The 12,741-nt window shown below is 42.7% G+C and overlaps 1 long non-coding RNA gene across 1 annotated transcript; it reads right to left on the minus strand.

The window, feature by feature from the left end:
- Positions 1-1,738: 1,738 nt before the first annotated feature.
- LOC148783202 (uncharacterized) lies at positions 1,739-5,018 on the minus strand. Its single transcript, XR_016050383.1, has 2 exons — positions 4,929-5,018; positions 1,739-1,941 (listed from the first exon to the last, which is right to left on the minus strand). It is a non-coding gene; the product is annotated as an uncharacterized LOC148783202 (long non-coding RNA).
- Positions 5,019-12,741: the final 7,723 nt, after the last annotated feature.

Consider the following 12,741-nt stretch of genomic DNA (forward strand, 5'->3'; position numbering starts at 1 on the left):
ACAATAAATACTACATTAAATAAGGGAACATAAATAGGATCAGGAGTAATAGAAATAAAGGAAATTAAACAAATCTAGCTAAAAGGAAATCAATGCAAAGTTCATAAAAGGTGGAAAAAGGAAGCTACATCAAGAATGAAGAAGAAAATGAAAGAAGTCATAAGTACAAATGATAAATGAGAATAAATCTTAGAAAAAAAAAAAAGGGAGAAAAGAGAAGAAAACCAACATTTAGGCCAGGTCCGCATGCCGACGCCGATTCAGATAGTAAAGTTGCACAATCAATCTCGAACTTTTTCGATTTTTGACGGGACAAATAGAAATAGGAAAAAGGGGGTCCTGAAGATTTAATTATCCAGATTGCCTTCGGTTTGAAGTGTAGCTTAAAGGGGTTTGAAGTGTAGCTTAAAGGGGTTTGAAGTGTAGCTCAAAGGGTTTTGTAGTTATACTTTTGGATTGGAGGGTTTGGTAGAATGGAGATTGCTCAAATGGGGCTTACCTTGGGGCTTTTCTCACAACCTCAATCTTGAGCTTAAGATCAAGGGGAGTTTGGGCTGAGACTAATACTCAAGAAATTTTGGCATAGCTTAGGCTAAAATATTTTCAAGATCTTGGACCTTTTTGAATGAGGTAAAAGGGGCTTTTTATAGGCAAAATGGACTCATGACAGCCTGTAGGCCGGTTTTGTACGATTTTTGGGTCATTAGAGCTTCGACAACACTTGGATAGGTGCTGACGCTGGTTGGAAGGGAGTCATATCATTAATGTTGTAATAATGATGGCCAGTAAATATTAATTGCTCATTAATGCGGGCTTCGTACCAGATGTCAGATTTCGACACCATTGGAAAAGGAACCCATGGCATTCTGACTACCTTCAAATATTGTTAAGGACACGTGTCATGTTCTGATGTCTATGATTTGGTCCAGATGGACCAATCACAGCTTGAAGCTATTCCGACAAGAGCCTGTGACATTTGAACTATCGCCAAATACTAGCTATCCTACTGTTTTGATTCTACCTTCGTCTTATCATTAACTAATGAGAGTTTGACAACTGCGCTTCGTACTAATGCCTGACATGTCAGTATGAGTCTGCCATGTCTGTAGGTATGAACTGACATGTCAGCTCGTCACTTCAGTCACATCGGCCAGGATGGTCCAGCCTGGTGATGGACTCAGGACCTGACGTTGGTGGAAATGATGCTGGCGGCATTGGCACTACATGCAGGCTTCTTGGTTCTATTGTAGCTTGAACATGGAGGCCCAAGTCTTGGCGCCACTTGGATTGGTGCTGGTGCCATTGAGAATGGTGCTAGGCGTTTGTTCTCCCAGGTCGCCCATGTTGAGACTAAGGTGCCTTTGGTACCTCGCTGTGGGAGTTTCGGTAAGGCTTTGGTGCCTGTTGAGGAAACATCAGAGCCTTTCCTTCTGAATGCTTCATGATCAGGCCACTTTGGGTTTACATCGCCTTGTTTTGCCTCTTGATTCCTTTAGTCTCATTGGAGTAATAAAATTTTGGTAAAGGCTAGGTTTACTGTCACGACCCCACCCCCTGACCCCTACCATACTAGCCGGAGGGCAACAGGGTGCGGGCCCATGGTCGAAGGTATAAAATGTCACTCAGGTGGGAATGTGCGTAACACTTTGAAAAAGAGGAACAGAGCAAACCATGAAAGAAAACATAAAACTTCAAACACAAGCATAACAAAATCTGAACCAACTGAAACCAAACTATATACAAAATCGCCAAGTATTACAATTAGGTCCAGGGCTTCAAAGGCCCAAAAAATCCATTTACAAGATTTCAGAATAAACGAGAACTATATGGCTACCACCATCCAAAACATACAACTGAAATTAAACGACTTCCACAAAGACGCAGAGCTCCAACTGCCGGTCACGATTACTGTATCGCCTGTGAGCACCTGCGGCTATCACTCTACATAGATGAAGGTTAAAGGAATGAGCTATAAAGCCCAGTAAGTAGATCCAAATGCCATGCATCACAATTATATCTAACAATGTGTCGTAAATGATTATTTTAAGGGATAAGCAATTACAATGCAGATATCATATATCATATGAATTAGCAATTTATTAGGTCTTCCCATCACAAGCATCATAGCAAATCATCATAAGCATAACAAGTACAAACCACAATAACATGCATTAACCAACTCACTCCCTAATTCACGTACTCTCAAAGTAGAAGCCCTATCCACCAGGCCAAGCCAATCCCATTGTTTAGAACTTCTACCATCACTCAGGAGGGAAAACAATGACAAATTGGAAATCCATTTCGTGATGTTTTCACACACACATACAGTTCGTAGTAGGCTTTGGGGCTTTTGATAGGCTTTTGCCTTGTAAGACCCGATATTCTCCCTTTTACATTTCACAGAACTTTGGAGAACTGTCGACACCGTTTGGCAATGCAATACGCTCAAAACATGCCAATAAATTACATATCATCTCTTGGTCATGCAATAAGCTCCAAGCATGTCAAGAGATCTCATAGTCATGCCATGCAAAACGCTCAAAGATGGCTGATCAATCACATATCACAGTATGGTCTTGCAATATGCTCAAAGCATGCTAACAAAATCAAAATAACATATCACAATCATATTACTCTACCAATGAATGACTCGTTGCGTAGAGCCTTAAATCACATTCATATCAGAACACATTCTTATCATATCACATTACTCTACCAACGGATGACCCGTTGCATAGAGCCACATATCACATTCATATCAGAGCACATTCTTATCAAAGTACAATATGGTCATACTCAAACATGCCTATAATTCACATATCCTTCACTCATCTCAGAATCATACACACATATCACTGACCACATTGGGCTTTATCACATAATACTTATCATATGACTGACCACCCTGGTTATATTATATAGCAAACTTATCACATGGCACTTATCACATAGCACTTATCACATAATCATGTACACTTAGAATTTATCTCAGAATTATACATAAATAACAGAACATGTATCCTGAATATGTACACATATCATAACAGAGTATATCACAGCAGAGCGTACTTTCATTTCATAACAAAGAATTCTTTCACTTCATAACAGCACGTAATTTCATTGCATGACAGAGTACGCCTCATATCCCATTCTTAATATATCACATCACATCACCAATGGATGACCCATTGTATAGTGCTTCACACTATCAATGGATGACCCATTACATAATGCTTCATCTCACATTTGTGACATACCTTATTACAACCATATACCTTCGTTATCACATAGGCATGTCTCCTACAACCATGCACATTCATTTTCACATAAGCATGTCTTATTACAACCATGCATATTTAACATTTCACAAGCATTCACTATTTCATGGGCATGTCTTATTCCAACCATGCATAATCAATAATTCATAAGTATTCACTAATTTATAAGCATTCTCCATTTCATAAGCGTGTCTTATTGTGACCATACATATTCAATAATATGTAAGCATTCACCACTTCATAAGCATGTCTTATTACAACCATGCATATTCAATAATTCATAAAAGAATAGAAACTTCAATGTGACAATTCCTTGAAAAATTGGGCATAACTCCCAGTTCACAGAAAATTTGGTCATGGTTCCAAAATCAATTTAAAACTAGACTCACTCATATTTCATTTAAAACTGGTTTGATTTTAATCAGAGTCATTTTGGTTAGTAAACAGCTTATTACAAGATGTGTAAGGTTTCTGGAAATTCCTGCAACCACAACAGTGACACCTTTATAGAAAAAGGAGCATGATTCCCAATCCATAAGGAATTTCGGCCTGACTCTAGATGATTTTTGAATTAGAATCACTAATAGTTTATTTAAAATTGGTTGTAGTTCATTTTAATATTATTTGGTTAGTAAATAGTTCATTATAAACATGTAATGGTTTTGGAAATCACCTGTATTCACAACAATGACCTATTTATAGAAAAAGGGGCATACTTGCGAAACCACAGAGAATTTCGGCATGGTTACAAAAAGGTTTTCGAATTAGACTCACACACATTTCATTCAAAAGTATTTTGGACTCATTTGGACATAATTTGGTTAGTAGACAGTTCAGAATAAGACATCTAACAGTTCTGGAAATTCGTTGCAACCACAACAGTGGCATCTTCATACAAAAAGGAGTATAACTTCCAATCCATAGGGAATTTCAACATGGTTCTAAAACTATTTTCAAATTAAACTCACACACCTTTCATTTAAATTATTTTGGACTCATTTGAACATGATTTGGTCAGTAAACAGTTCACTACAACACATGCAACAGTTCTGGAAATTCATTGCAACCCCAACAGCGACATCTTCATACAAAAAGGAGGATAACTTCCAATCCATAAGGAATTTCAACATAATTCCAAAACTATTTTCGAAGTATACTCACTCATAGTTATTTTAAAATTGGTTTGGACTCATTTAGATATGATTGGTTAAATGAAAAAATTCAATGCAACAACCTACAATGTTCCTGGAATTCATTTCCATGTTCTGGCAAACTTCAAGAAATGAATAATAACATCCAAACAAAAATAGGAATTAATACAAGGTATTTTTATTATTAAAATATATTCACAATAGTAATTTCACACCAATTTTCATAACCAACAGAAATATCCTCAATACTCAATCTATCATACAAATAAGAGTCACAATCCTGGAAAATCAGGGCTCATTCTAGCATAAATTCTGTAACATACAACCACATCCATATTCAAAGTTTCATCAATATTCACACTTAAACTTCATGATTTGCATATCCATACTCATGTTTTTACAGTCACAAATTCATATTTATGCTTAAACTTCATACTTGGATGTACTAACAAAAACATGTATCACAAATCATAAAAGCATGGAGAATGAATCTACTTACTGTACTACAATGAATCCCAATGCATTCCACAAAGGCCAAGCTCCAAGGATGGGTTTCCAGCTTGAGGCTTTAAGGGGAAAACGTGGGGGAGAGAGAGTGTAAAGCGCTAGAGAGGGGTGTTTGAAGGGGTACTTATAAGCAATGTGGGGAGAGGGCAGCATACATAAGCCAAGTGGCATTCATGCAAAAGCTAAGTGTCATGCAAGTTCTATGCAAGTGCCATGTAAGTTCCATGCAAGTGCCATGTAAGTTCCATGTAGAGCTTATAAAAGAGCAAGCATAGAAACTGTCACACAAGGCTGTCAGAAGTCACATACGGCTGCTGCCCAAAACACACTCGGCAGCATGAACTCTCTACGCTCGACGACCTCACTCTCTCACTATCGTGCATGGCGGCCTCACTCTCTCACTGCCACGCATGATGGCCTCACTATCTCAATGCCGCACATGGCAGCCTCACTCTTTCACTGCCGTGAACGACCAATCTCTCACTGCTACGCACGATGGCCTCACTCTCGCGCTGCCGCGCACAGTGGCCTCACTCTCTCACTGCCGTGCATGGTGGCCTCACTCTCTCACTACTGCTCATGGCGGCATCATTCTCTCACTACCGCACATGGTGGCCTCAATCTCTCATTGCTGTGAACGGCGGCCTCACTCTCTCTCTGCCACACATGGCAGCCTCCACGTGCCGGCCACTTGCCCATGCACTTCAACATGTTGGAAGGTCCTAGTCCTTACATTTACAGAGAAGGGGTCCTGGTAGGGTGAATGGTTTATAATACTCGGGTGGTATGCCTGAGACATTTCAACCTAATCATAAATTCTCATGTCGTGATTGTTTAAAGGTATTTTTCAACACCTTGGTCCCTGGTAGGAAACAGGTCAATAAAGTTTACAAAACAATGGAAATTCTCGACTGTCTCCGAATGGCCCCTGAACTGGTCAGGATCTTCATCAGCACTTTGAAGGACTACCTGTCAAGTTTCATCGCGATCAGCCATGTCTAAAGCAGTGAACACAAAGAAATAATTTCAGCAAAATCGGTCTCTAGCACCTTGAAATGGACCCTGTAACTAAGATATCCTTTTAGTGCGTCAAATAGCTCTGGGACCACTGACATTAGATTCAGCACAGTCGAAAACCCTTATGGGGCAAGTTTCGGCTTCATCGCGCACTCCAAGACAAAGTTATGGGTAAAGGACTAAAAAGGGATAGGCCACACACTATTCTCGTGTGGCCTCACTGCACCAAAACACCATAAAAGGTGGCTGTTTTTACAGTCATGGGCAGTCACTTTTGGGGCCTATATCTCACTCTTTCCAAGTTGTATAGCTCCCAAATTCGGTAAGCGTGTTCGTCTCATCAAGACGAAGAATTCGATATGTGGTACGCCTCGTGACAACGTCCGAGCAGAGAGAAAAACTAAATCAAAGTCACTGATCCATGAAGGAAGTTGCATAAAATTCAGCAGCATCACACCTCGTTCGAGGAGCCAGATAACGATGCTCACATCCCCGATCGGCACAAAACCAATTGCATTATGTGCGTGAGGTCCGAGACTATCTCTTGTCCAAACCTCACGCACGATGAATGGTTGGATTTCACACACAAAGGCGTCAAAACTGCTGTAAATTTCGGCTGCCGAACTTCAAGATTCTGGCCAAAAATGCAAGATCACAAAATATTCATACGGACACGAAATCAAGCTACGTTCATTGTAACATGATTGTGGCGGCATGCTTAGTGTAATTCAATGAAGAAATCAAGAAGAAACATCAAGGAATGAGCATACAATCGATTCGAAGTTTTCAGGATTCATCCAAGATTCAAGACTCATGATCATGGTTTGAAACATGATTCATGGCTCGAAGTTGGTATCAAAATGATCGCCATATCAAGCCCTATAAGAAAACAATAATCTTTCGATCAAACAAGCATCAGAATAACCTCGGGTCAGCCACAAAAGATCACGCAAGTTATCGGGCAACAACAGGGACTGTTCTAGAATTTCACACATTGTTAGGTAGGGGCAAAACAATATTTTTATACGCATTTTAAGAATTTATTTAAATTCAATTAAATTATAATTATCTTCAATTCTAACTATTTTTGGGCGTATAGCCATGTTTTAGCGAAATTCTATATAAACATGCAAAGGCTAAATCGTAAGGGCCTTCGGTTCATTTTTGGATTGATTCAATAAATTTCCATTCCTGCTTTAGTTCGTGAGTACATCTTGGAGAGGGAGAGAGGAGAGAGAAGAAAAGGGCTTGTACTCTTTGAGCAGGTAACTTTCTCTCTCCTCCCCTCTTTCTCACTCTTCTTTCTCTCTCCTCCTCCCTTCTCGTCTCTATCTCCTTCTCATCTCTATTTCTTTCTCTTTCCTTCTCTCTTTCTCTCTTTCTCCTTCTCATCTCTATCCCCTTCTCATCTCTATCTCTTTTTCTCTCTTCTTCTCATCTCTATCTCCTTCTGTCACAAATGACGAGGCTTAGCGTCGGGTGGTTTTCTCCTGTCACAACTGACGAAGCTTAGTGCCGGTTGGTTTTCATCTTTCTATGTCAATCGATGAAACCTAGTGCCAGTTGGCTTAGTGCCGGTTGGTTTTCTCCTGTCACAACTGACGAAGCTTAATGCCGGTTGGTTTTCATCTTTCTATGTCAATCGATGAAACCTAGTGCCAGTTGGCTTTCTCTCTCCTTCTGTCTGTTAGTTAGTGAGACCTAGCATCGACTGGTTTTCTCTCTCCTCCTCTGTCAGTCAACAAAACCTAGCACCAACTGATCTTCTCTCTCCTTTTTTGTCAGTCTGTGAGACTTAGCGTCAGTTAATTTTCTCCTTCGTCTATCAGTCGATAAAACCTAACACCGGTTGTTTTCTCTCTCCTTTTGTCTATCAGTCGATGAGACCTAGCATGGACTGATTTTCTCTCTCTCCTTCTGTCAGTCGATAGACTTAGCACCGACTGATCTTCTCTCTCCTCTCCTGTCTGTCGGTGAAACTTAACACCGACTGGTTTTCTCTCTCTTCCTTTGCCAGTCGGTGAAACCTAACGCCTACTGATTTTCTCTCTCTTCCTTTATCAGTCAACAAGACCTAACACCGACTGGTTTTTTATCTCTTCCTCTATCAATCGATGAGACTTAGTGCCGACTGTTTTCTCTCTCATCTCCTGTTAGTTGGTGAAGCCTAGCACCGATTGGATTTCTCTCTCTTCTTTTAAACACAATCGGCTTAGCCCCGACTGCACCTTCCTTCCCTCTCTCTTCTTTATCCTCTCATCTTTCATACTATTCTCTTCCTTTCTTTCCCTTCTTCTCTTCTTATTCTCTCCTCATAGCCTTAATTCTGCTACTCTTTCGTTTGACTAAGAGGGATTGAGATTAGCCCCTCATGGTAGTCCTATCGCCTAGCCGTAATGTTGTTGTGCTAGGGTTACTAGGCTTGCGTTATTGCCACGGCATACTGACCTTCGTGCCTAGCTAGTCGATATTAGTAATGATGTTTAGTAGTAATCCTGTGAGCCGATCTTTGTTACTGAGCCGGTGTTACTACCACATCAGGCCAATTATCCATCAGCCTAGTCACTGCTCTGATCCTCTCACTTAGTAGAACTCTTCTCTCCCCCATCTTTCTTCTCTTCTTCTTTTTAAATGCGCATGCTTGTGTACATTCATCAAAGAGGAAAAGGGTGACGTCTAACCCACCTGTTTTCTAACCTTTGCCATATATATGTGTGATTGCAGAAAAGCAAAAAACAAGAAGAATACAAGCCAAGGGAGGTGATTTTGAACCATGTTTATTACTGGGGGGCTTTCTTTGTGATCTAAGAGGGCGACCACTCGAGTCAGCTCGAGTAAGTCCCGAATCCACCTTTTATTCCTCTCTCACCGGTTGGTAACACCTGCCCCCATTTTCGAATGGGGTTCCTGAGACAGCGATCTCAAAATGTCTCGGGTCTTCCCTCGAAACTCGAGATGCGTGCTGCTCGATCCTAAAAGGATCCGAAGGGCGAGATCGAGGCACCTAACCCGCATGGCGACTCCATTGGGGACTAACTACCCCTTAGTCGGATCATTCTTGTTTGGCTAGTTTCTTCTTTTATTATTTTCTTTCATTGTCTTTACACACTTTATTATGGCTTGCGGGTTCTGTAACCCATTTATCCAGATCGGGGATTTTCTTATCCCCGTATTTGAGAGTGCCCTTAAGGAAAAAGTTCCTTCAACTTTGTTCCCAACCATCCTCTTTAACAAAGACTGCTTGTCTAGCTCCTAGGTCTTAACCTGGACCGACGTGATGTGGGACCTAAAAATCTGTCACTCCCTATCTCCTCGCTCTGGCGAAAACTCCACCAAGGTGCCCTACATTGGAAGCACTTATGTTGTCCCACACAACATGCACCCATCCACTGGCAAGTCACTTGTTGGTCATGTTTTCGAGGTATGCCAGAAGGCTGCTCAGTTCCTTTTTGCAAAAGGCAAAAAACCTGCCATTGCTTTTGTGGGTCGCCATAAGGCTACCCCCACATTTCTGCACCATTGCTCTCTATCCCTAAAGGCTCATCACGTCGAGGTGGAAACCCCACAGTCTCCACCCCTCACACACCATAAGGCTCGTGGGTTACCCACTCGTGCCACACCTCAGGGTAACCCTCCTGTTACCTCGAGACTGTGTCCAAGATCGAACCTTTTAAGGACAGATCCTGCTCACGCTACTCATATGCATCGTACTGCTCGGGGCAACGCCAATGCCACGCCAACCCGAGTACACAGGAGACGACCTTCTCGTCCTCCTACTCTGCACACACAAGCGCACCGTGTAAGGGGCAGGCATCTATCTGTTCCCTTGCAGACACTTGCTCGAGCCCTGGTTGACCCCCAAGTCTCTCGTAACCCTTTGTTAAGGGGCGCATACGCGTTGCTATCACAAACGCCCTCTCGCCCTCGACTCAGGTCTCCTCATGAGTCAATCTTGCTCTAGCCCCCTCCTTCTTCATTGAGCAAGCCCCTTTAGCCTTGGTACTCAAAGGTTTTCTATAAGAGTTCCATCCTGAACCAGCCCCGTCACTTTGATCGTGTCTCTCGAGCCCACAAGAGACCTCGGGGCATCGAACTGATGGAAGATCGAGTCCTTCATCCTCCCCAGCCCAAAATGATTCCAGTTCTTGGCCCTCATCCATTACCGCACTTGATGGAGAAAGCTCTCTCCTGTGCCAAAAGAGCTGACCAGCCGCAACCTTGATCGCAGTTTTTGACACGATGTCCATCAGAACCTCAAGACTAAACACGATAGGGGTCTGCAAATTTTGACCAGGGAGGTGACCAAGGCAGTCAAAACAAACAATTATGACAACCCTTTTTGCCTGAATCCCTTCTACCCCCTTCAAACGATGAAGCCTAAAGAAGAGCTTGATGAGCCTTGTCCTGTGGTTACTGTTGTAGAAAAAGACCCAGCCGCTCAGCGGCCATGGTCCCAAGATCGTCGAGAAACGATCCAAACACAATTAGCATACAAGAGTCGAGTTCAGTCAGGGCATGCTGGCCCCCTGCTGACCGACCTACCACGTACAACCCGTCAGGTTCGCAAGCCTTCAGTTGCCACTAACGTTGACCTCCCTAGAGAAACGGTCATTGTAATGGTTGTAAGCAAGCCCGACGATATGCAAGAAGAGCGCATGAACAAGTTTGAGGATATGGTGCCAGCGATGATGGAAACGATCGATCGTATCGACACTGTAAGACAGTTGACTAACCATGAGGTTAATTCCCATCACTTGGATGGTGCACCTCTAAGGCAGCCCCCTCTTTCTACCTCACAGGATAATTTTGTCCCCATCCCGTCTCTCAGATAGACATTGATGCTATGGCCACCCATAGCCTAAAGAATAAACAAATCCTGGGGATACAGGGCGTAACGCCTTGTCAAACGCCATATATTGATCAGGTCCTATTTCCCTCAGATTATAAGAAAGGGAAGTTTCCTTTATTCAACAGAACCACGTCCTCGAACCAGCATATTGCCCATTTCCAGGCAGCATGTCGGGAAACAGCGGCTGATGGGAGACTTCTTCTCCGACAGTTCATTGAGACGCTTGATGGCCCAGCATTTCAATGGTATGCCTGACTCCCTCCAAACTTAGTCCACACATGGAAGGAGATGGAGAAGCTATTTTATCAACGCTTCTATGAGGTCGAGAGAGAGGTTCAAACCATCAAACTTCTCACCCTGACTCAAGACCTCGATGAGCCTGTGGATCAGTTCATATCAAGATGGAGAAGCTTGGCTTCCCGCCATCTTAACCCTATGCCTGAGAAGGAAGCAGTCCAAACTTGCATGCGGAACATGTGACCCACAATCGCTCTACATGTCGAGGCCTCTAATTTGACGTCCATGTTAGAGTTGATCTCTAAATCAATCCGCATTGAAAATCTATCATGCCACTATGATGCGACACGACAACCATTTACAAGTTCAGCAAAATGGTAAATCTCGGAATGACACAAGGGGTAGCCAACAGAAAGGAGTAATCAGTGCGGCCGTCTTGATCACTGATTCAAAGAAGGCTCCCTCCCATACTTTGGACCTCTCTAAAGGGGTAAGCACAACAAAGGTAGCACCCAAGCTGGCAAGCAACAATTGTACAATCGGGTACCCCCACCAGCCAACCTTGATCGAGGTGATTATTTCACCAGGCACAGGAACAAGGTCTACGCCTTCGCGAAGGAATTGGTCCTTGCACTGTTCTAGTTATTATTGGAACAAAATATGATCCAGCTTCCAGAAACAAAATTCCATGAGCAGCCTGGCCTTGACACTCAGGTGAATTATTGTGGCTACCATCGGAGGATCAATCATCCGACAGATGACTGCTACACGTTGAAGGATATTATTGAGGCCTTGATTCTGAAGGGTCACATAAAGCTTGAAGACTTAAAGAGAGCCTTCGAGGCAGCCTAGGCCTCTCATGTCCCAACCATCCAAGAGGAAGACGAAATGCCCGATATCCTTTACGCCTTCTTCATTATAATGCTTCAGGAAGGCATAATCACATTGAAGCAAGCAAGGTAGCCTCGTCACCTTGCTAAGGGGACTGAAAATCATTGGTGTCCATACCATCAGATAAGAGGTTATTATATATCAGAGTGCACAAGCTTCCTTGATATATTCGCAAAGAAAATGTAGAAGTGTCAGGAGTTCTAAAATCTCCCTATAAGTGATCCCCAAGTCATTCCCCTATCGGGGCAAGAAGATCTCACAGAGTAGGACCTTCCTATCAATGACTTGGACTTTACGGAACGCTTGATTCCCCAGCCATGGATAGTTTACCATGGCTGAACTAGACTCAAGTGCTTAAGGCGAGAAGCAGTTTACCAACCTAGGGTTGTTCGGCAGCTCAGTGAGATGAATCAAACATCACCTTAGAAAACCAGAAAAAGACGGCCACCAAGGTCCACTCGCTGAAGAAACAAGACGGCTATACCCATAGTTGGAAGCGATTGAGAAAGACCCTGGCACAGGCAGCAGGATTCCTAACAGTTGTTGATGCCCTGACAACTAAAACTAAAGTAGAGCCACCTTCTTCAAAGACGCACAAGGAGTCGAAACTAAAGAAACCCCCATGGCTCCCTGAGCCGTACTTCGTGCAGACACTAAGAGAATCGATGGGGCAAAGTTTTTATTCTCAAGAGGCTTGCCATATGGTACAAGTCTATGAAGCAAAGCACTACACACATCTGCGCAAGGGCCGTGTGATTCATACGAGGACACTTCACTCCCAACCTTTGCTGAACCCCAAAACAAGCTCCAA

Source organism: Amborella trichopoda, chromosome 2, assembly GCF_054954075.1.
Source record: "Amborella trichopoda isolate Santa Cruz 75 chromosome 2, AtrichopodaSantaCruz75HAP2 v2.0, whole genome shotgun sequence".
Lineage (NCBI taxonomy): Eukaryota > Viridiplantae > Streptophyta > Magnoliopsida > Amborellales > Amborellaceae > Amborella > Amborella trichopoda.